General features: G+C 56.6%; 31 non-coding genes across 31 annotated transcripts; all 31 read left to right on the forward strand.

Moving 5' to 3' along the window:
* Positions 1-246: 246 nt before the first annotated feature.
* Positions 247-327, forward strand: trnas-uga (transfer RNA serine (anticodon UGA)). The gene has a single exon. It is a non-coding gene; the product is annotated as a tRNA-Ser (tRNA).
* Positions 328-1,016: 689 nt separating this feature from the next.
* trnas-uga (transfer RNA serine (anticodon UGA)) lies at positions 1,017-1,095 on the forward strand. The gene has a single exon. It is a non-coding gene; the product is annotated as a tRNA-Ser (tRNA).
* Positions 1,096-1,652: 557 nt separating this feature from the next.
* On the forward strand, positions 1,653-1,725 carry trnak-uuu (transfer RNA lysine (anticodon UUU)). The gene has a single exon. It is a non-coding gene; the product is annotated as a tRNA-Lys (tRNA).
* A 412-nt stretch (positions 1,726-2,137) lies between these two features.
* Positions 2,138-2,220, forward strand: trnas-aga (transfer RNA serine (anticodon AGA)). Its single transcript has one exon. It is a non-coding gene; the product is annotated as a tRNA-Ser (tRNA).
* A 1,100-nt stretch (positions 2,221-3,320) lies between these two features.
* On the forward strand, positions 3,321-3,402 carry trnas-uga (transfer RNA serine (anticodon UGA)). Its single transcript has one exon. It is a non-coding gene; the product is annotated as a tRNA-Ser (tRNA).
* A 153-nt stretch (positions 3,403-3,555) lies between these two features.
* On the forward strand, positions 3,556-3,628 carry trnak-uuu (transfer RNA lysine (anticodon UUU)). Its single transcript has one exon. It is a non-coding gene; the product is annotated as a tRNA-Lys (tRNA).
* A 407-nt stretch (positions 3,629-4,035) lies between these two features.
* trnas-aga (transfer RNA serine (anticodon AGA)) lies at positions 4,036-4,118 on the forward strand. The gene has a single exon. It is a non-coding gene; the product is annotated as a tRNA-Ser (tRNA).
* Positions 4,119-4,823: 705 nt separating this feature from the next.
* On the forward strand, positions 4,824-4,903 carry trnas-uga (transfer RNA serine (anticodon UGA)). Its single transcript has one exon. It is a non-coding gene; the product is annotated as a tRNA-Ser (tRNA).
* A 332-nt stretch (positions 4,904-5,235) lies between these two features.
* Positions 5,236-5,317, forward strand: trnas-uga (transfer RNA serine (anticodon UGA)). The gene has a single exon. It is a non-coding gene; the product is annotated as a tRNA-Ser (tRNA).
* Positions 5,318-5,469: 152 nt separating this feature from the next.
* trnak-uuu (transfer RNA lysine (anticodon UUU)) lies at positions 5,470-5,542 on the forward strand. Its single transcript has one exon. It is a non-coding gene; the product is annotated as a tRNA-Lys (tRNA).
* Positions 5,543-5,954: 412 nt separating this feature from the next.
* Positions 5,955-6,036, forward strand: trnas-aga (transfer RNA serine (anticodon AGA)). Its single transcript has one exon. It is a non-coding gene; the product is annotated as a tRNA-Ser (tRNA).
* Positions 6,037-7,143: 1,107 nt separating this feature from the next.
* trnas-uga (transfer RNA serine (anticodon UGA)) lies at positions 7,144-7,225 on the forward strand. The gene has a single exon. It is a non-coding gene; the product is annotated as a tRNA-Ser (tRNA).
* Positions 7,226-7,377: 152 nt separating this feature from the next.
* trnak-uuu (transfer RNA lysine (anticodon UUU)) lies at positions 7,378-7,450 on the forward strand. Its single transcript has one exon. It is a non-coding gene; the product is annotated as a tRNA-Lys (tRNA).
* A 411-nt stretch (positions 7,451-7,861) lies between these two features.
* On the forward strand, positions 7,862-7,944 carry trnas-aga (transfer RNA serine (anticodon AGA)). Its single transcript has one exon. It is a non-coding gene; the product is annotated as a tRNA-Ser (tRNA).
* Positions 7,945-9,040: 1,096 nt separating this feature from the next.
* Positions 9,041-9,122, forward strand: trnas-uga (transfer RNA serine (anticodon UGA)). The gene has a single exon. It is a non-coding gene; the product is annotated as a tRNA-Ser (tRNA).
* A 152-nt stretch (positions 9,123-9,274) lies between these two features.
* Positions 9,275-9,346, forward strand: trnak-uuu (transfer RNA lysine (anticodon UUU)). Its single transcript has one exon. It is a non-coding gene; the product is annotated as a tRNA-Lys (tRNA).
* A 408-nt stretch (positions 9,347-9,754) lies between these two features.
* trnas-aga (transfer RNA serine (anticodon AGA)) lies at positions 9,755-9,837 on the forward strand. The gene has a single exon. It is a non-coding gene; the product is annotated as a tRNA-Ser (tRNA).
* A 927-nt stretch (positions 9,838-10,764) lies between these two features.
* On the forward strand, positions 10,765-10,836 carry trnak-uuu (transfer RNA lysine (anticodon UUU)). Its single transcript has one exon. It is a non-coding gene; the product is annotated as a tRNA-Lys (tRNA).
* Positions 10,837-11,630: 794 nt separating this feature from the next.
* Positions 11,631-11,711, forward strand: trnas-uga (transfer RNA serine (anticodon UGA)). The gene has a single exon. It is a non-coding gene; the product is annotated as a tRNA-Ser (tRNA).
* Positions 11,712-11,865: 154 nt separating this feature from the next.
* Positions 11,866-11,938, forward strand: trnak-uuu (transfer RNA lysine (anticodon UUU)). Its single transcript has one exon. It is a non-coding gene; the product is annotated as a tRNA-Lys (tRNA).
* A 414-nt stretch (positions 11,939-12,352) lies between these two features.
* trnas-aga (transfer RNA serine (anticodon AGA)) lies at positions 12,353-12,435 on the forward strand. Its single transcript has one exon. It is a non-coding gene; the product is annotated as a tRNA-Ser (tRNA).
* A 709-nt stretch (positions 12,436-13,144) lies between these two features.
* trnas-uga (transfer RNA serine (anticodon UGA)) lies at positions 13,145-13,226 on the forward strand. The gene has a single exon. It is a non-coding gene; the product is annotated as a tRNA-Ser (tRNA).
* Positions 13,227-13,378: 152 nt separating this feature from the next.
* trnak-uuu (transfer RNA lysine (anticodon UUU)) lies at positions 13,379-13,451 on the forward strand. Its single transcript has one exon. It is a non-coding gene; the product is annotated as a tRNA-Lys (tRNA).
* A 408-nt stretch (positions 13,452-13,859) lies between these two features.
* Positions 13,860-13,942, forward strand: trnas-aga (transfer RNA serine (anticodon AGA)). Its single transcript has one exon. It is a non-coding gene; the product is annotated as a tRNA-Ser (tRNA).
* Positions 13,943-14,078: 136 nt separating this feature from the next.
* Positions 14,079-14,150, forward strand: trnah-gug (transfer RNA histidin (anticodon GUG)). The gene has a single exon. It is a non-coding gene; the product is annotated as a tRNA-His (tRNA).
* An 894-nt stretch (positions 14,151-15,044) lies between these two features.
* Positions 15,045-15,126, forward strand: trnas-uga (transfer RNA serine (anticodon UGA)). The gene has a single exon. It is a non-coding gene; the product is annotated as a tRNA-Ser (tRNA).
* Positions 15,127-15,278: 152 nt separating this feature from the next.
* Positions 15,279-15,351, forward strand: trnak-uuu (transfer RNA lysine (anticodon UUU)). The gene has a single exon. It is a non-coding gene; the product is annotated as a tRNA-Lys (tRNA).
* Positions 15,352-15,759: 408 nt separating this feature from the next.
* Positions 15,760-15,842, forward strand: trnas-aga (transfer RNA serine (anticodon AGA)). The gene has a single exon. It is a non-coding gene; the product is annotated as a tRNA-Ser (tRNA).
* A 714-nt stretch (positions 15,843-16,556) lies between these two features.
* trnas-uga (transfer RNA serine (anticodon UGA)) lies at positions 16,557-16,638 on the forward strand. The gene has a single exon. It is a non-coding gene; the product is annotated as a tRNA-Ser (tRNA).
* A 154-nt stretch (positions 16,639-16,792) lies between these two features.
* On the forward strand, positions 16,793-16,865 carry trnak-uuu (transfer RNA lysine (anticodon UUU)). The gene has a single exon. It is a non-coding gene; the product is annotated as a tRNA-Lys (tRNA).
* Positions 16,866-17,274: 409 nt separating this feature from the next.
* On the forward strand, positions 17,275-17,357 carry trnas-aga (transfer RNA serine (anticodon AGA)). The gene has a single exon. It is a non-coding gene; the product is annotated as a tRNA-Ser (tRNA).
* Positions 17,358-17,500: the final 143 nt, after the last annotated feature.

The following is a 17,500-nucleotide window of genomic DNA, read 5'->3' on the forward strand; positions in this document are numbered from 1 at the left end:
ATCGGACAAACACGCCGCTGGACCTGTTTGCAGACGGGCCAGTGGCACGCCGTGATCGATAGTGGTTAGTACTCTGCGTTGTGGCCGCAGCAATCCGGTCACGGCAGCTTTTGCGTCGAGCAACGGGACGTCGGGCTCCTTTTCGCCAGCTCATCCTTCAGCTGGATTTTGAGTCTGGCGCTCGGTGGCGTCCTGTGCTGCCCTCCTGCAGCCAAGGGAGCTGGAGGGCCGCAGTTAGTCATAGGTGTAGTCGTGGCCAGTGGTTAAGGCGATGGACTTGAAATCCATTGGGGTCTCCCAGCGCGGGTTCGAACCCTGCCGACTACGTTGTTCGCCAGCCCTCCTGCACGCCGAGGAGAAGTGGCCGTGCTTTTTTGCACGCCCTCGCACGCTTGTGCGCCCCTCTGCACCGGACAAACACGCCGCTGGCCCTTTTAGCAACCGTGGGACAGTGGCGCACCTTGATCGCATAGTGGTTAGCACTCTGCCTTGTGGCGCAGCAATCCGGTCACGGCAGCTTTTGCGTCGAGCAACGGGACGGCATATAATATTACAGTATTCCTGAAACAGCGGACACACATACGGGCGTTCACTCGACAGGCTTTTTAAAAGTAACTTTTCCAAAACACGGCACATTAAAAACACGAACCGGTGGTTAAGGCGATGTACTAGAAATCCACTGGGGTCTAGAAATCCTGCATGCTGAGGAGAAGCGTCTGTGCCTTTTTTTCACGTCCCTGGCATGCTTTTTCGCAACCCTCTCTGCATCGGACAAACACGCCGCTGGCCCTTTTAGCAACCGTGGGACAGTGGCGCACCTTGATCGCATAGTGGTTAGCACTCTGCCTTGTGGCGCAGCAATCCGGGTCACGGCAGCCTTTTGCTGTCGAGCAACGGGACGTCGGGCTCCTTTTCGCCAGCTCATCCTTCAGCTGGATTTTGAGTCTGACGCCGGTGGCGCCCTGTGCTGCCCTCCTGCAGCCAAGGGAGCTGGAGGGCCGCAGTTAGTCATAGGTGTAGTCGTGGCCAGTGGTTAAGGCGATGGACTTGAAATCCATTGGGGTCTCCCCGCAGGTTCGAATCCTGCCGACCACGTTGTTCGCCAGCCCTCCTGCACGCCGAGGAGAAGTGGCCGTGCTTCTTTTTGCACGTCCCTCGCACGCTTGTGCGCCCCTCTGCACCGGACAAACACGCCGCTGGCCCTTTTAGCAGCCGTGGGACAGTGGCGCACCTTGATCGCATAGTGGTTAGCACTCTGCCTTGTGGCGCAGCAACCCCGGTTCGAATCCGGTCACGGCAGCTTTTGCGTCGAGCAGCGGGGCGGCATATAATATTACAGTATTCCTGAAACAGCGGACACACATACGGGCGTTCACTCGACAGGCTTTTTAAAAGTAACTTTTCCAAAACACGGCACATTAAAAACACGAACCGGTGGTTAAGGCGATGGACTTGAAATCCATTGGGGTCTCCCAGCGCAGGTTCGAATCCTGCCGACTACGTGTAGCGTTGCCCTTTAGCCTTAGTTTTCTGTGCCGACAATTGTGCCTTCAAGGCCTTTTCTCTCTGCTGTAATTTCCTTCAGCCTTCTCCTCGGCGGTTTGTGGGGATATTTCTGTTGTATGAAGCGTAACAGGGCTGGGTGGCACAAGAGCCGGATAGCTCAGTCGGTAGAGCATCAGACTTTTAATCTGAGGGTCCAGGGTTCAAGTCCCTGTTCGGGCGAACAGCTGTCACATTGTTGGCGGCCTCAGCTTGCTGTCACGCCGGTCCAGCTCTATCGCTGACTCACTACTGGGCGTTGTTGGTTCCTCCACAGGGGACCCACAGCGCCTTGGGTTTTTGTGCATCTCCCTTGCTTGGCACACCTGAGTCTGATGGTCAGCTCGTTAGGAAAGAGCGCTCATGAAGTGAACTGAGTGAGTCAGGTAAGAGAGACCTAGGAAACTTGCAGTGCTGTGGGTCCAAAGGGTCAGTACTAAAAAACCACAGGATGAGACCTGGCTTCCTGGTTGGGACCGCTGTTTTGTCTGCTGCCGGGCTAGCTTGCAGTCTCGGCTGGGTGACTGAGCTGGCTAGGGTGCAAGTCGTCAGGCGCCAGTGTTGCGAGAACAGGGCAGAGGGCGTGCAGGTCCCTGTAGTCGTGGCCGAGTGGTTAAGGCGATGGACTAGAAATCCATTGGGGTCTCCCAGCGCGGGTTCGAATCCTGCCGACTCGTTGTTCGCCAGCCCTCCTGCACGCCGAGGAGAAGTGGCCGTGCTTCTTTTTTGCACGTCCCTCGCACGCTTGTGCGCTCCCCCTCTGCACCGGACAAACACGCCGCTGGACCTGTTTGCAGACGTGGGCCAGTGGCACGCCGTGATCGTATAGTGGTTAGTACTCTGCGTTGTGGCGCAGCAACCCCGGTTCGAATCCGGGTCACGGCAGCTTTTGCGTCGAGCAACGGGACGGCATATAATATTACAGTATTCCTGAAACAGCGGACACACATACCGGAAGCGTTCACTCGACAGGCTTTTTAAAAGTAACTTTTCCAAAACACGGCACATTAAAAACACGAACCGGTGGTTAAGGCGATGTACTAGAAATCCACTGGGGTCTAGAAATCCTGCATGCTGAGGAGAAGCGTCTGTGCCTTTTTTTCACGTCCCTGGCATGCTTTTTCGCAACCCTCTCTGCATCGGACAAACACGCCGCTGGCCCTTTTAGCAACCGTGGGACAGTGGCGCACCTTGATCGCATAGTGGTTAGCACTCTGCCTTGTGGCGCAGCAACCCCGGTTCGAATCCGGTCACGGCAGCCTTTTGCTGTCGAGCAGCGGGGACGTCGGGCTCCTTTTCGCCAGCTCATCCTTCAGCTGGATTTTGAGTCTGGCGCTCGGTGGCGTCCTGTGCTGCCCTCCTGCAGCCAAGGGAGCTGGAGGGCCGCAGTTAGTCATAGGTGTAGTCGTGGCCAGTGGTTAAGGCGATGTACTAGAAATCCACTGGGGTCTAGAAATCCTGCATGCTGAGGAGAAGCGTCTGTGCCTTTTTTTCACGCCCCTGGCATGCTTTTTCGCAACCCTCTCTGCATCGACAAACACGCCGCTGGCCCTTTTAGCAGCCGTGGGACAGTGGCGCACCTTGATCGCATAGTGGTTAGCACTCTGCCTTGTGGCCGCAGCAATCCGGTCACGGCAGCCTTTTGCTGTCGAGCAACGGGACGTCGGGCTCCTTTTCGCCAGCTCATCCTTCAGCTGGATTTTGAGTCTGGCCTCGGTGGCGTCCTGTGCTGCCCTCCTGCAGCCAAGGGAGCTGGAGGGCCGCAGTTAGTCATAGGTGTAGTCGTGGCCGAGAGGTTAAGGCGATGGACTTGAAATCCATTGGGGTCTCCCAGCGCGGGTTCGAATCCTGCCGACTACGTGTAGCGTTGCCCTTTAGCCTTAGTTTTCTGTGCCGACAATTGTGCCTTCAAGGCCTTTTCTCTCTCTGCTGTAATTTCCTTCAGCCTTCTCCTCGGCGGTTTGTGGGGATATTTCTGTTGTATGAAGCGTAACAGGGCTGGGTGGCACAAGAGCCCGGATAGCTCAGTCGGTAGAGCATCAGACTTTTAATCTGAGGGTCCAGGGTTCAAGTCCCTGTTCGGGCGAACAGCTGTCACATTGTTGGCGGCCTCAGCTTGCTGTCACGCCGGTCCAGCTCTATCGCTGACTCACTACTGGGCGTTGTTGGTTCCTCCACAGGGGACCCACAGCGCCTTGGGTTTTGTGCATCTCCTTGCTTGGCACACCTGAGTCTGATGGTCAGCTCGTTAGGAAAGAGCTCATGAAGTGAACTGAGTGAGTCAGGTAAGAGACCTAGGAAACTTGCAGTGCTGTGGGTCCAAAGGGTCAGTACTAAAAACCACAGGATGAGACCTGGCTTCCTGGTTGGGACCGCTGTTTTGTCTGCTGCCGGGCTAGCTTGCAGTCTCGGCTGGGTGACTGAGCTGGCTAGGGTGCAAGTCGTCAGGCGCCAGTGTTGCACGAGAACAGGGCAGAGGGCGTGCAGGTCCCTGTAGTCGTGGCCGAGTGGTTAAGGCGATGGACTAGAAATCCATTGGGGTCTCCCAGCGCGGGTTCGAATCCTGCCGACTCGTTGTTCGCCAGCCCTCCTGCACGCCGAGGAGAAGTGGCGTGCTTCTTTTTGCACGTCCCTCGCACGCTTGTGCGCTCCCCTCTGCACCGGACAAACACGCCGCTGGACCTGTTTGCAGGCGTGGGCCAGTGGCACGCCGTGATCGTATAGTGGTTAGTACTCTGCGTTGTGGCGCAGCAACCCCGGTTCGAATCCGGGTCACGGCAGCTTTTGCGTCGAGCAACGGGACGGCATATAATATTACAGTATTCCTGAAGCAACGCGGACACACATACCGGAAGCGCTCACCGACAGGCTTTTTAAAAGTAACTTTTCCAAAACACGGCACATTAAAAACACGAACCGGTGGTTAAGGCGATGTACTAGAAATCCACTGGGGTCTAGAAATCCTGCATGCTGAGGAGAAGCGTCTGTGCCTTTTTTTCACGCCCCTGGCATGCTTTTTCGCAACCCTCTGCATCGGACAAACACGCCGCTGGCCCTTTTAGCAACCGTGGGACAGTGGCGCACCTTGATCGCATAGTGGTTAGCACTCTGCCTTGTGGCGCAGCAATCCGGTCACGGCAGCCTTTTGCTGTCGAGCAACGGGACGTCGGGCTCCTTTTCGCCAGCTCATCCTTCAGCTGGATTTTGAGTCTGACGCCGGTGGCGCCCTGTGCTGCCCTCCTGCAGCCAAGGGAGCTGGAGGGCCGCAGTTAGTCATAGGTGTAGTCGTGGCCGAGTGGTTAAGGCGATGGACTTGAAATCCATTGGGGTCTCCCCGCAGGTTCGAATCCTGCCGACTACGTTGTTCGCCAGCCCTCCTGCACGCCGAGGAGAAGTGGCCGTGCTTTTTTGCACGCCCTCGCACGCTTGTGCGCCCCTCTGCACCGGACAAACACGCCGCTGGACCTGTTTGCAGACGTGGGCCAGTGGCGCGCCGTGATCGTATAGTGGTTAGTACTCTGCGTTGTGGCCGCAGCAATCCGGTCACGGCAGCCTTTTGCTGTCGAGCAACGGGACGCCGGGCTCCTTTTCGCCAGCTCATCCTTCAGCTGGATTTTGAGTCTGACGCTCGGTGGCGTCCTGTGCTGCCCTCCTGCAGCCAAGGGAGCTGGAGGGCCGCAGTTAGTCATAGGTGTAGTCGTGGCCGAGTGGTTAAGGCGATGGACTTGAAATCCATTGGGGTCTCCCAGCGCGGGTTCGAACCCTGCCGACTACGTGTAGCGTTGCCCTTTAGCCTTAGTTTTCTGTGCCGACAATTGTGCCTTCAAGGCCTTTTCTCTCTCTGCTGTAATTTCCTTCAGCCTTCTCCTCGGCGGTTTGTGGGGATATTTCTGTTGTATGAAGCGTAACAGGGCTGGGTGGCACAAGAGCCGGATAGCTCAGTCGGTAGAGCATCAGACTTTTAATCTGAGGGTCCAGGGTTCAAGTCCCTGTTCGGGCGAACAGCTGTCACATTGTTGGCGGCCTCAGCTTGCTGTCACGCCGGTCCAGCTCTATCGCTGACTCACTACTGGGCGTTGTTGGTTCCTCCACAGGGGACCCACAGCGCCTTGGGTTTTTGTGCATCTCCCTTGCTTGGCACACCTGAGTCTGATGGTCAGCTCGTTAGGAAAGAGCGCTCATGAAGTGAACTGAGTGAGTCAGGTAAGAGAGACCTAGGAAACTTGCAGTGCTGTGGGTCCAAAGGGTCAGTACTAAAAAACCACAGGATGAGACCTGGCTTCCTGGTTGGGACCGCTGTTTTGTCTGCTGCCGGGCTAGCTTGCAGTCTCGGCTGGGTGACTGAGCTGGCTAGGGTGCAAGTCGTCAGGCGCCAGTGTTGCGAGAACAGGGCAGAGGGCGTGCAGGTCCCTGTAGTCGTGGCCGAGTGGTTAAGGCGATGGACTAGAAATCCATTGGGGTCTCCCAGCGCAGGTTCGAATCCTGCCGACTACGTTGTTCGCCAGCCCTCCTGCACGCCGAGGAGAAGTGGCCGTGCTTCTTTTTTGCACGTCCCTCGCACGCTTGTGCGCTCCCCCTCTGCACCGGACAAACACGCCGCTGGACCTGTTTGCAGACGTGGGCCAGTGGCACGCCGTGATCGTGATAGTGGTTAGTACTCTGCGTTGTGGCGCAGCAATCCGGTCACGGCAGCTTTTGCGTCGAGCAACGGGACGCCGGGCTCCTTTTCGCCAGCTCATCCTTCAGCTGGATTTTGAGTCTGACGCCGGTGGCGTCCTGTGCTGCCCTCCTGCAGCCAAGGGAGCTGGAGGGCCGCAGTTAGTCATAGGTGTAGTCGTGGCCGAGTGGTTAAGGCGATGTACTAGAAATCCACTGGGGTCTAGAAATCCTGCATGCTGAGGAGAAGCGTCTGTGCCTTTTTTTCACGTCCCTGGCATGCTTTTTCGCAACCTCTCTGCATCGACAAACACGCCGCTGGCCCTTTTAGCAACCGTGGGACAGTGGCGCACCTTGATCGCATAGTGGTTAGCACTCTGCCTTGTGGCGCAGCAATCCGGTCACGGCAGCTTTTGCGTCGAGCAACGGGACGGCATATAATATTACAGTATTCCTGAAACAGCGGACACACATACCGGAAGCGTTCACTCGACAGGCTTTTAAAGTAACTTTTCCAAAACACGGCACATTAAAAACACGAACCGGTGGTTAAGGCGATGGACTTGAAATCCATTGGGGTCTCCCAGCGCAGGTTCGAATCCTGCCGACTCGTTGTTCGCCAGCCCTCCTGCACGCCGAGGAGAAGTGGCCGTGCTTCTTTTTGCACGCCCTCGCACGCTTGTGCGCCCCTCTGCACCGGACAAACACGCGCTGGCCCTTTTAGCAGCCGTGGGACAGTGGCGCACCTTGATCGCATAGTGGTTAGCACTCTGCCTTGTGGCGCAGCAATCCGGGTCACGGCAGCCTTTTGCTGTCGAGCAGCGGGGCGTCGGGCTCCTTTTCGCCAGCTCATCCTTCAGCTGGATTTTGAGTCTGGCGCTCGGTGGCGTCCTGTGCTGCCCTCCTGCAGCCAAGGGAGCTGGAGGGCCGCAGTTAGTCATAGGTGTAGTCGTGGCCGAGAGGTTAAGGCGATGGACTTGAAATCCATTGGGGTCTCCCAGCGCGGGTTCGAACCCTGCCGACTACGTGTAGCGTTGCCCTTTAGCCTTAGTTTTCTGTGCCGACAATTGTGCCTTCAAGGCCTTTTCTCTCTCTGCTGTAATTTCCTTCAGCCTTCTCCTCGGCGGTTTGTGGGGATATTTCTGTTGTATGAAGCGTAACAGGGCTGGGTGGCACAAGAGCCGGATAGCTCAGTCGGTAGAGCATCAGACTTTTAATCTGAGGGTCCAGGGTTCAAGTCCCTGTTCGGGCGAACAGCTGTCACATTGTTGGCGGCCTCAGCTTGCTGTCACGCCGGTCCAGCTCTATCGCTGACTCACTACTGGGCGTTGTTAGTTCCTCCACAGGGGACCCACAGCGCCTTGGGTTTTGTGCATCTCCTTGCTTGGCACACCTGAGTCTGATGGTCAGCTCGTTAGGAAAGAGCGCTCATGAAGTGAACTGAGTGAGTCAGGTAAGAGAGACCTAGGAAACTTGCAGTGCTGTGGGTCCAAAGGGTCAGTACTAAAAACCACAGGATGAGACCTGGCTTCCTGGTTGGGACCGCTGTTTTGTCTGCTGCCGGGCTAGCTTGCAGTCTCGGCTGGGTGACTGAGCTGGCTAGGGTGCAAGTCGTCAGGCGCCAGTGTTGCACGAGAACAGGGCAGAGGGCGTGCAGGTCCCTGTAGTCGTGGCCGAGTGGTTAAGGCGATGGACTAGAAATCCATTGGGGTCTCCCAGCGCGGGTTCGAATCCTGCCGACTCGTTGTTCGCCAGCCCTCCTGCACGCCGAGGAGAAGTGGCGTGCTTCTTTTTGCACGTCCCTCGCCGCTTGTGCGCTCCCCTCTGCACCGGACAAACACGCCGCTGGCCCTTTTAGCAGCCGTGGGACAGTGGCGCACCTTGATCGCATAGTGGTTAGCACTCTGCCTTGTGGCGCAGCAATCCGGTCACGGCAGCTTTTTGCGCCGAGCAACGGGACGTCGGGCTCCTTTTCGCCAGCTCATCCTTCAGCTGGATTTTGAGTCTGACGCCGGTGGCGCCCTGTGCTGCCCTCCTGCAGCCAAGGGAGCTGGAGGGCCGCAGTTAGTCATAGGTGTAGTCGTGGCCAGTGGTTAAGGCGATGTACTAGAAATCCACTGGGGTCTAGAAATCCTGCATGCTGAGGAGAAGCGTCTGTGCCTTTTTTTCACGTCCCTGGCATGCTTTTTCGCAACCCTCTCTGCATCGGACAAACACGCCGCTGGACCTGTTTGCAGACGTGGGCCAGTGGCACGCCGTGATCGTGATAGTGGTTAGTACTCTGCGTTGTGGCCGCAGCAATCCGGTCACGGCAGCCTTTTGCTGTCGAGCAACGGGACGTCGGGCTCCTTTTCGCCAGCTCATCCTTCAGCTGGATTTTGAGTCTGACGCCGGTGGCGCCCTGTGCTGCCCTCCTGCAGCCAAGGGAGCTGGAGGGCCGCAGTTAGTCATAGGTGTAGTCGTGGCCGAGAGGTTAAGGCGATGTACTAGAAATCCACTGGGGTCTAGAAATCCTGCATGCTGAGGAGAAGCGCCTGTGCCTTTTTTTCACGTCCCTGGCATGCTTTTTCGCAACCCTCTGCATCGGACAAACACGCCGCTGGCCCTTTTAGCAGCCGTGGGACAGTGGCGCACCTTGATCGCATAGTGGTTAGCACTCTGCCTTGTGGCGCAGCAACCCCGGTTCGAATCCGGTCACGGCAGCTTTTGCGTCGAGCAACGGGACGTCGGGCTCCTTTTCGCCAGCTCATCCTTCAGCTGGATTTTGAGTCTGACGCTCGGTGGCGTCCTGTGCTGCCCTCCTGCAGCCAAGGGAGCTGGAGGGCCGCAGTTAGTCATAGGTGTAGTCGTGGCCGAGAGGTTAAGGCGATGGACTTGAAATCCATTGGGGTCTCCCAGCGCAGGTTCGAACCCTGCCGACTACGTGTAGCGTTGCCCTTTAGCCTTAGTTTTCTGTGCCGACAATTGTGCCTTCAAGGCCTTTTCTCTCTCTGCTGTAATTTCCTTCAGCCTTCTCCTCGGCGGTTTGTGGGGATATTTCTGTTGTATGAAGCGTAACAGGGCTGGGTGGCACAAGAGCCGGATAGCTCAGTCGGTAGAGCATCAGACTTTTAATCTGAGGTCCAGGGTTCAAGTCCCTGTTCGGGCGAACAGCTGTCACATTGTTGGCGGCCTCAGCTTGCTGTCACGCCGGTCCAGCTCTATCGCTGACTCACTACTGGGCGTTGTTAGTTCCTCCACAGGGGACCCACAGCGCCTTGGGTTTTGTGCATCTCCTTGCTTGGCACACCTGAGTCTGATGGTCAGCTCGTTAGGAAAGAGCTCATGAAGTGAACTGAGTGAGTCAGGTAAGAGAGACCTAGGAAACTTGCAGTGCTGTGGGTCCAAAGGGTCAGTACTAAAAAACCACAGGATGAGACCTGGCTTCCTGGTTGGGACCGCTGTTTTGTCTGCTGCCGGGCTAGCTTGCAGTCTCGGCTGGGTGACTGAGCTGGCTAGGGTGCAAGTCGTCAGGCGCCAGTGTTGCGAGAACAGGGCAGAGGGCGTGCAGGTCCCTGTAGTCGTGGCCGAGTGGTTAAGGCGATGGACTAGAAATCCATTGGGGTCTCCCAGCGCGGGTTCGAATCCTGCCGACTCGTTGTTCGCCAGCCCTCCTGCACGCCGAGGAGAAGTGGCCGTGCTTCTTTTTTGCACGTCCCTCGCACGCTTGTGCGCTCCCCCTCTGCACCGGACAAACACGCCGCTGGACCTGTTTGCAGACGTGGGCCAGTGGCACGCCGTGATCGTATAGTGGTTAGTACTCTGCGTTGTGGCGCAGCAACCCCGGTTCGAATCCGGGTCACGGCAGCTTTTGCGTCGAGCAACGGGACGGCATATAATATTACAGTATTCCTGAAGCAACGCGGACACACATACCGGAAGCGCTCACCGACAGGCTTTTTAAAAGTAACTTTTCCAAAACACGGCACATTAAAAACACGAACCGGTGGTTAAGGCGATGTACTAGAAATCCACTGGGGTCTAGAAATCCTGCATGCTGAGGAGAAGCGTCTGTGCCTTTTTTTCACGCCCCTGGCATGCTTTTTCGCAACCCTCTGCATCGGACAAACACGCCGCTGGCCCTTTTAGCAACCGTGGGACAGTGGCGCACCTTGATCGCATAGTGGTTAGCACTCTGCCTTGTGGCGCAGCAATCCGGTCACGGCAGCCTTTTGCTGTCGAGCAACGGGACGGCATATAATATTACAGTATTCCTGAAACAGCGGACACACATACCGGAAGCGCTCACCGACAGGCTTTTTAAAAGTAACTTTTCCAAAACACGGCACATTAAAAACACGAACCGAGTGGTTAAGGCGATGGACTAGAAATCCATTGGGGTCTCCCGCGCAGGTTCGAATCCTGCCGACTACGTGTAGCGTTGCCCTTTAGCCTTAGTTTTCTGTGCCGACAATTGTGCCTTCAAGGCCTTTTCTCTCTCTGCTGTAATTTCCTTCAGCCTTCTCCTCGGCGGTTTGTGGGGATATTTCTGTTGTATGAAACGTAACAGGGCTGGGTGGCACAAGAGCCCGGATAGCTCAGTCGGTAGAGCATCAGACTTTTAATCTGAGGTCCAGGGTTCAAGTCCCTGTTCGGGCGAACAGCTGTCACATTGTTGGCGGCCTCAGCTTGCTGTCACGCGGTCCAGCTCTATCGCTGACTCACTACTGGAGCGTTGTTAGTTCCTCCACAGGGGACCCACAGCGCCTTGGGTTTTGTGCATCTCCCTTGCTTGGCACACCTGAGTCTGATGGTCAGCTCGTTAGGAAAGAGCGCCATGAAGTGAACTGAGTGAGTCAGGTAAGAGACCTAGGAAACTTGCAGTGCTGTGGGTCCAAAGGGTCAGTACTAAAAACCACAGGATGAGACCTGGCTTCCTGGTTGGGACCGCTGTTTTGTCTGCTGCCGGGCTAGCTTGCAGTCTCGGCTGGGTGACTGAGCTGGCTAGGGTGCAAGTCGTCAGGCGCCAGTGTTGCACGAGAACAGGGCAGAGGACGGCAGGTCCCTGTAGTCGTGGCCGAGTGGTTAAGGCGATGTACTAGAAATCCACTGGGGTCTAGAAATCCTGCATGCTGAGGAGAAGCGCCTGTGCCTTTTTTTCACGTCCCTGGCATGCTTTTTCGCAACCCTCTGCATCGGACAAACACGCCGCTGGCCCTTTTAGCAGCCGTGGGACAGTGGCGCACCTTGATCGCATAGTGGTTAGCACTCTGCCTTGTGGCGCAGCAACCCCGGTTCGAATCCGGTCACGGCAGCTTTTGCGTCGAGCAACGGGACGTCGGGCTCCTTTTCGCCAGCTCATCCTTCAGCTGGATTTTGAGTCTGACGCCGGTGGCGCCCTGTGCTGCCCTCCTGCAGCCAAGGGAGCTGGAGGGCCGCAGTTAGTCATAGGTGTAGTCGTGGCCGAGAGGTTAAGGCGATGGACTTGAAATCCATTGGGGTCTCCCGCGCAGGTTCGAACCCTGCCGACTACGTGTAGCGTTTGCCCTTTAGCCTTAGTTTTCTGTGCCGACAATTGTGCCTTCCAAGGCCTTTTCTCTCTCTGCTGTAATTTCCTTCAGCCTTCTCCTCGGCGGTTTGTGGGGATATTTCTGTTGTATGAAACGTAACAGGGCTGGGTGGCACAAGAGCCGGATAGCTCAGTCGGTAGAGCATCAGACTTTTAATCTGAGGGTCCAGGGTTCAAGTCCCTGTTCGGGCGAACAGCTGTCACATTGTTGGCGGCCTCAGCTTGCTGTCACGCCGGTCCAGCTCTATCGCTGACTCACTACTGGGCGTTGTTAGTTCCTCCACAGGGGGACCCACAGCGCCTTGGGTTTTTGTGCATCTCCCTTGCTTGGCACACCTGAGTCTGATGGTCAGCTCGTTAGGAAAGAGCGCTCATGAAGTGAACTGAGTGAGTCAGGTAAGAGAGACCTAGGAAACTTGCAGTGCTGTGGGTCCAAAGGGTCAGTACTAAAAAACCACAGGATGAGACCTGGCTTCCTGGTTGGGACCGCTGTTTTGTCTGCTGCCGGGCTAGCTTGCAGTCTCGGCTGGGTGACTGAGCTGGCTAGGGTGCAAGTGCGTCAGGCGCCAGTGTTGCGAGAACAGGGCAGAGGGCGTGCAGGTCCCTGTAGTCGTGGCCGAGTGGTTAAGGCGATGGACTAGAAATCCATTGGGGTCTCCCAGCGCGGGTTCGAATCCTGCCGACTCGTTGTTCGCCAGCCCTCCTGCACGCCGAGGAGAAGTGGCCGTGCTTCTTTTTTGCACGTCCCTCGCACGCTTGTGCGCTCCCCCTCTGCACCGGACAAACACGCCGCTGGACCTGTTTGCAGACGTGGGCCAGTGGCACGCCGTGATCGTGATAGTGGTTAGTACTCTGCGTTGTGGCGCAGCAACCCCGGTTCGAATCCGGGTCACGGCAGCTTTTGCGTCGAGCAGCGGGGCGGCATATAATATTACAGTATTCCTGAAACAGCGGACACACATACCGGGCGTTCACTCGACAGGCTTTTAAAAGTAACTTTTCCAAAACACGGCACATTAAAAACACGAACCGGTGGTTAAGGCGATGTACTAGAAATCCACTGGGGTCTAGAAATCCTGCATGCTGAGGAGAAGCGTCTGTGCCTTTTTTTCACGTCCCTGGCATGCTTTTTCGCAACCCTCTCTGCATCGGACAAACACGCCGCTGGCCCTTTTAGCAACCGTGGGACAGTGGCGCACCTTGATCGCATAGTGGTTAGCACTCTGCCTTGTGGCGCAGCAATCCGGGTCACGGCAGCCTTTTGCTGTCGAGCAACGGGACGCCGGGCTCCTTTTCGCCAGCTCATCCTTCAGCTGGATTTTGAGTCTGACGCTCGGTGGCGTCCTGTGCTGCCCTCCTGCAGCCAAGGGAGCTGGAGGGCCGCAGTTAGTCATAGGTGTAGTCGTGGCCGAGAGGTTAAGGCGATGGACTTGAAATCCATTGGGGTCTCCCAGCGCGGGTTCGAACCCTGCCGACTACGTGTAGCGTTGCCCTTTAGCCTTAGTTTTCTGTGCCGACAATTGTGCCTTCAAGGCCTTTTCTCTCTCTGCTGTAATTTCCTTCAGCCTTCTCCTCGGCGGTTTGTGGGGATATTTCTGTTGTATGAAGCGTAACAGGGCTGGGTGGCACAAGAGCCGGATAGCTCAGTCGGTAGAGCATCAGACTTTTAATCTGAGGGTCCAGGGTTCAAGTCCCTGTTCGGGCGAACAGCTGTCACATTGTTGGCGGCCTCAGCTTGCTGTCACGCGGTCCAGCTCTATCGCTGACTCACTACTGGGCGTTGTTAGTTCCTCCACAGGGGACCCACAGCGCCTTGGGTTTTGTGCATCTCCCTTGCTTGGCACACCTGAGTCTGATGGTCAGCTCGTTAGGAAAGAGCTCATGAAGTGAACTGAGTGAGTCAGGTAAGAGACCTAGGAAACTTGCAGTGCTGTGGGTCCAAAGGGTCAGTACTAAAAAACCACAGGATGAGACCTGGCTTCCTGGTTGGGACCGCTGTTTTGTCTGCTGCCGGGCTAGCTTGCAGTCTCGGCTGGGTGACTGAGCTGGCTAGGGTGCAAGTCGTCAGGCGCCAGTGTTGCACGAGAACAGGGCAGAGGGCGTGCAGGTCCCTGTAGTCGTGGCCGAGTGGTTAAGGCGATGGACTAGAAATCCATTGGGGTCTCCCAGCGCAGGTTCGAATCCTGCCGACTCGTTGTTCGCCAGCCCTCCTGCACGCCGAGGAGAAGTGGCCGTGCTTCTTTTTTGCACGTCCCTCGCACGCTTGTGCGCTCCCCCTCTGCACCGGACAAACACGCCGCTGGACCTGTTTGCAGACGTGGGCCAGTGGCACGCCGTGATCGTATAGTGGTTAGTACTCTGCGTTGTGGCCGCAGCAACCCCGGTTCGAATCCGGGTCACGGCAGCTTTTGCGTCGAGCAACGGGACGGCATATAATATTACAGTATTCCTGAAGCAACGCGGACACACATACCGGAAGCGTTCACTCGACAGGCTTTTAAAAGTAACTTTTCCAAAACACGGCACATTAAAAACACGAACCGAGTGGTTAAGGCGATGTACTAGAAATCCACTGGGGTCTAGAAATCCTGCATGCTGAGGAGAAGCGTCTGTGCCTTTTTTTTTTCACGTCCCTGGCATGCTTTTTCGCAACCCTCTGCATCGGACAAACACGCCGCTGGACCTGTTTGCAGACGTGGGCCAGTGGCACGCCGTGATCGTATAGTGGTTAGTACTCTGCGTTGTGGCCGCAGCAATCCGGGTCACGGCAGCCTTTTGCTGTCGAGCAACGGGGACGTCGGGCTCCTTTTCGCCAGCTCATCCTTCAGCTGGATTTTGAGTCTGACGCCGGTGGCGCCCTGTGCTGCCCTCCTGCAGCCAAGGGAGCTGGAGGGCCGCAGTTAGTCATAGGTGTAGTCGTGGCCGAGAGGTTAAGGCGATGTACTAGAAATCCACTGGGGTCTAGAAATCCTGCATGCTGAGGAGAAGCGTCTGTGCCTTTTTTTCACGCCCCTGGCATGCTTTTTCGCAACCCTCTGCATCGGACAAACACGCCGCTGGCCCTTTTAGCAGCCGTGGGACAGTGGCGCACCTTGATCGCATAGTGGTTAGCACTCTGCCTTGTGGCGCAGCAACCCCGGTTCGAATCCGGTCACGGCAGCTTTTGCGTCGAGCAACGGGACGTCGGGCTCCTTTTCGCCAGCTCATCCTTCAGCTGGATTTTGAGTCTGACGCCGGTGGCGCCCTGTGCTGCCCTCCTGCAGCCAAGGGAGCTGGAGGGCCGCAGTTAGTCATAGGTGTAGTCGTGGCCGAGAGGTTAAGGCGATGGACTTGAAATCCATTGGGGTCTCCCAGCGCGGGTTCGAACCCTGCCGACTACGTGTAGCGTTGCCCTTTAGCCTTAGTTTTCTGTGCCGACAATTGTGCCTTCAAGGCCTTTTCTCTCTCTGCTGTAATTTCCTTCAGCCTTCTCCTCGGCGGTTTGTGGGGATATTTCTGTTGTATGAAGCGTAACAGGGCTGGGTGGCACAAGAGCCGGATAGCTCAGTCGGTAGAGCATCAGACTTTTAATCTGAGGGTCCAGGGTTCAAGTCCCTGTTCGGGCGAACAGCTGTCACATTGTTGGCGGCCTCAGCTTGCTGTCACGCGGTCCAGCTCTATCGCTGACTCACTACTGGGCGTTGTTGGTTCCTCCACAGGGGACCCACAGCGCCTTGGGTTTTGTGCATCTCCTTGCTTGGCACACCTGAGTCTGATGGTCAGCTCGTTAGGAAAGAGCGCTCATGAAGTGAACTGAGTGAGTCAGGTAAGAGAGACCTAGGAAACTTGCAGTGCTGTGGGTCCAAAGGGTCAGTACTAAAAACCACAGGATGAGACCTGGCTTCCTGGTTGGGACCGCTGTTTTGTCTGCTGCCGGGCTAGCTTGCAGTCTCGGCTGGGTGACTGAGCTGGCTAGGGTGCAAGTCGTCAGGCGCCAGTGTTGCGAGAACAGGGCAGAGGGCGTGCAGGTCCCTGTAGTCGTGGCCGAGTGGTTAAGGCGATGGACTAGAAATCCATTGGGGTCTCCCAGCGCAGGTTCGAATCCTGCCGACTCGTTGTTCGCCAGCCCTCCTGCACGCCGAGGAGAAGTGGCGTGCTTCTTTTTGCACGTCCCTCGCACGCTTGTGCGCTCCCCTCTGCACCGGACAAACACGCCGCTGGACCTGTTTGCAGGCGTGGGCCAGTGGCACGCCGTGATCGTATAGTGGTTAGTACTCTGCGTTGTGGCGCAGCAACCCCGGTTCGAATCCGGGTCACGGCAGCTTTTTTGCGTCGAGCAACGGGACGGCATATAATATTACAGTATTCCTGAAGCAACGCGGACACACATACCGGGCGTTCACTCGACAGGCTTTTAAAAGTAACTTTTCCAAAACACGGCACATTAAAAACACGAACCGAGTGGTTAAGGCGATGTACTAGAAATCCACTGGGGTCTAGAAATCCTGCATGCTGAGGAGAAGCGTCTGTGCCTTTTTTTTTTCACGTCCCTGGCATGCTTTTTCGCAACCTCTCTGCATCGGACAAACACGCCGCTGGCCCTTTTAGCAGCCGTGGGACAGTGGCGCACCTTGATCGCATAGTGGTTAGCACTCTGCCTTGTGGCCGCAGCAATCCGGGTCACGGCAGCCTTTTGCTGTCGAGCAACGGGGACGTCGGGCTCCTTTTCGCCAGCTCATCCTTCAGCTGGATTTTGAGTCTGACGCTCGGTGGCGTCCTGTGCTGCCCTCCTGCAGCCAAGGGAGCTGGAGGGCCGCAGTTAGTCATAGGTGTAGTCGTGGCCGAGAGGTTAAGGCGATGGACTTGAAATCCATTGGGGTCTCCCCGCGCAGGTTCGAACCCTGCCGACTACGTGTAGCGTTTGCCCTTTAGCCTTAGTTTTCTGTGCCGACAATTGTGCCTTCCAAGGCCTTTTCTCTCTCTGCTGTAATTTCCTTCAGCCTTCTCCTCGGCGGTTTGTGGGGATATTTCTGTTGTATGAAACGTAACAGGGCTGGGTGGCACAAGAGCCGGATAGCTCAGTCGGTAGAGCATCAGACTTTTAATCTGAGGGTCCAGGGTTCAAGTCCCTGTTCGGGCGAACAGCTGTCACATTGTTGGCGGCCTCAGCTTGCTGTCACGCCGGTCCAGCTCTATCGCTGACTCACTACTGGGCGTTGTTAGTTCCTCCACAGGGGACCCACAGCGCCTTGGGTTTTGTGCATCTCCTTGCTTGGCACACCTGAGTCTGATGGTCAGCTCGTTAGGAAAGAGCTCATGAAGTGAACTGAGTGAGTCAGGTAAGAGAGACCTAGGAAACTTGCAGTGCTGTGGGTCCAAAGGGTCAGTACTAAAAACCACAGGATGAGACCTGGCTTCCTGGTTGGGACCGCTGTTTTGTCTGCTGCCGGGCTAGCTTGCAGTCTCGGCTGGGTGACTGAGCTGGCTAGGGTGCAAGTCGTCAGGCGCCAGTGTTGCACGAGAACAGGGCAGAGGGCGTGCAGGTCCCTGTAGTCGTGGCCGAGTGGTTAAGGCGATGGACTAGAAATCCATTGGGGTCTCCCAGCGCAGGTTCGAATCCTGCCGACTCGTTGTTCGCCAGCCCTCCTGCACGCCGAGGAGAAGTGGCCGTGCTTCTTTTGCACGTCCCTCGCACGCTTGTGCGCTCCCCCTCTGCACCGGACAAACACGCCGCTGGACCTGTTTGCAGACGTGGGCCAGTGGCACGCCGTGATC

Source organism: Onychostoma macrolepis, unplaced genomic scaffold, assembly GCF_012432095.1.
Source record: "Onychostoma macrolepis isolate SWU-2019 unplaced genomic scaffold, ASM1243209v1 Scaffold23, whole genome shotgun sequence".
In the NCBI taxonomy this organism is placed as follows: Eukaryota; Metazoa; Chordata; class Actinopteri; order Cypriniformes; family Cyprinidae; genus Onychostoma; species Onychostoma macrolepis.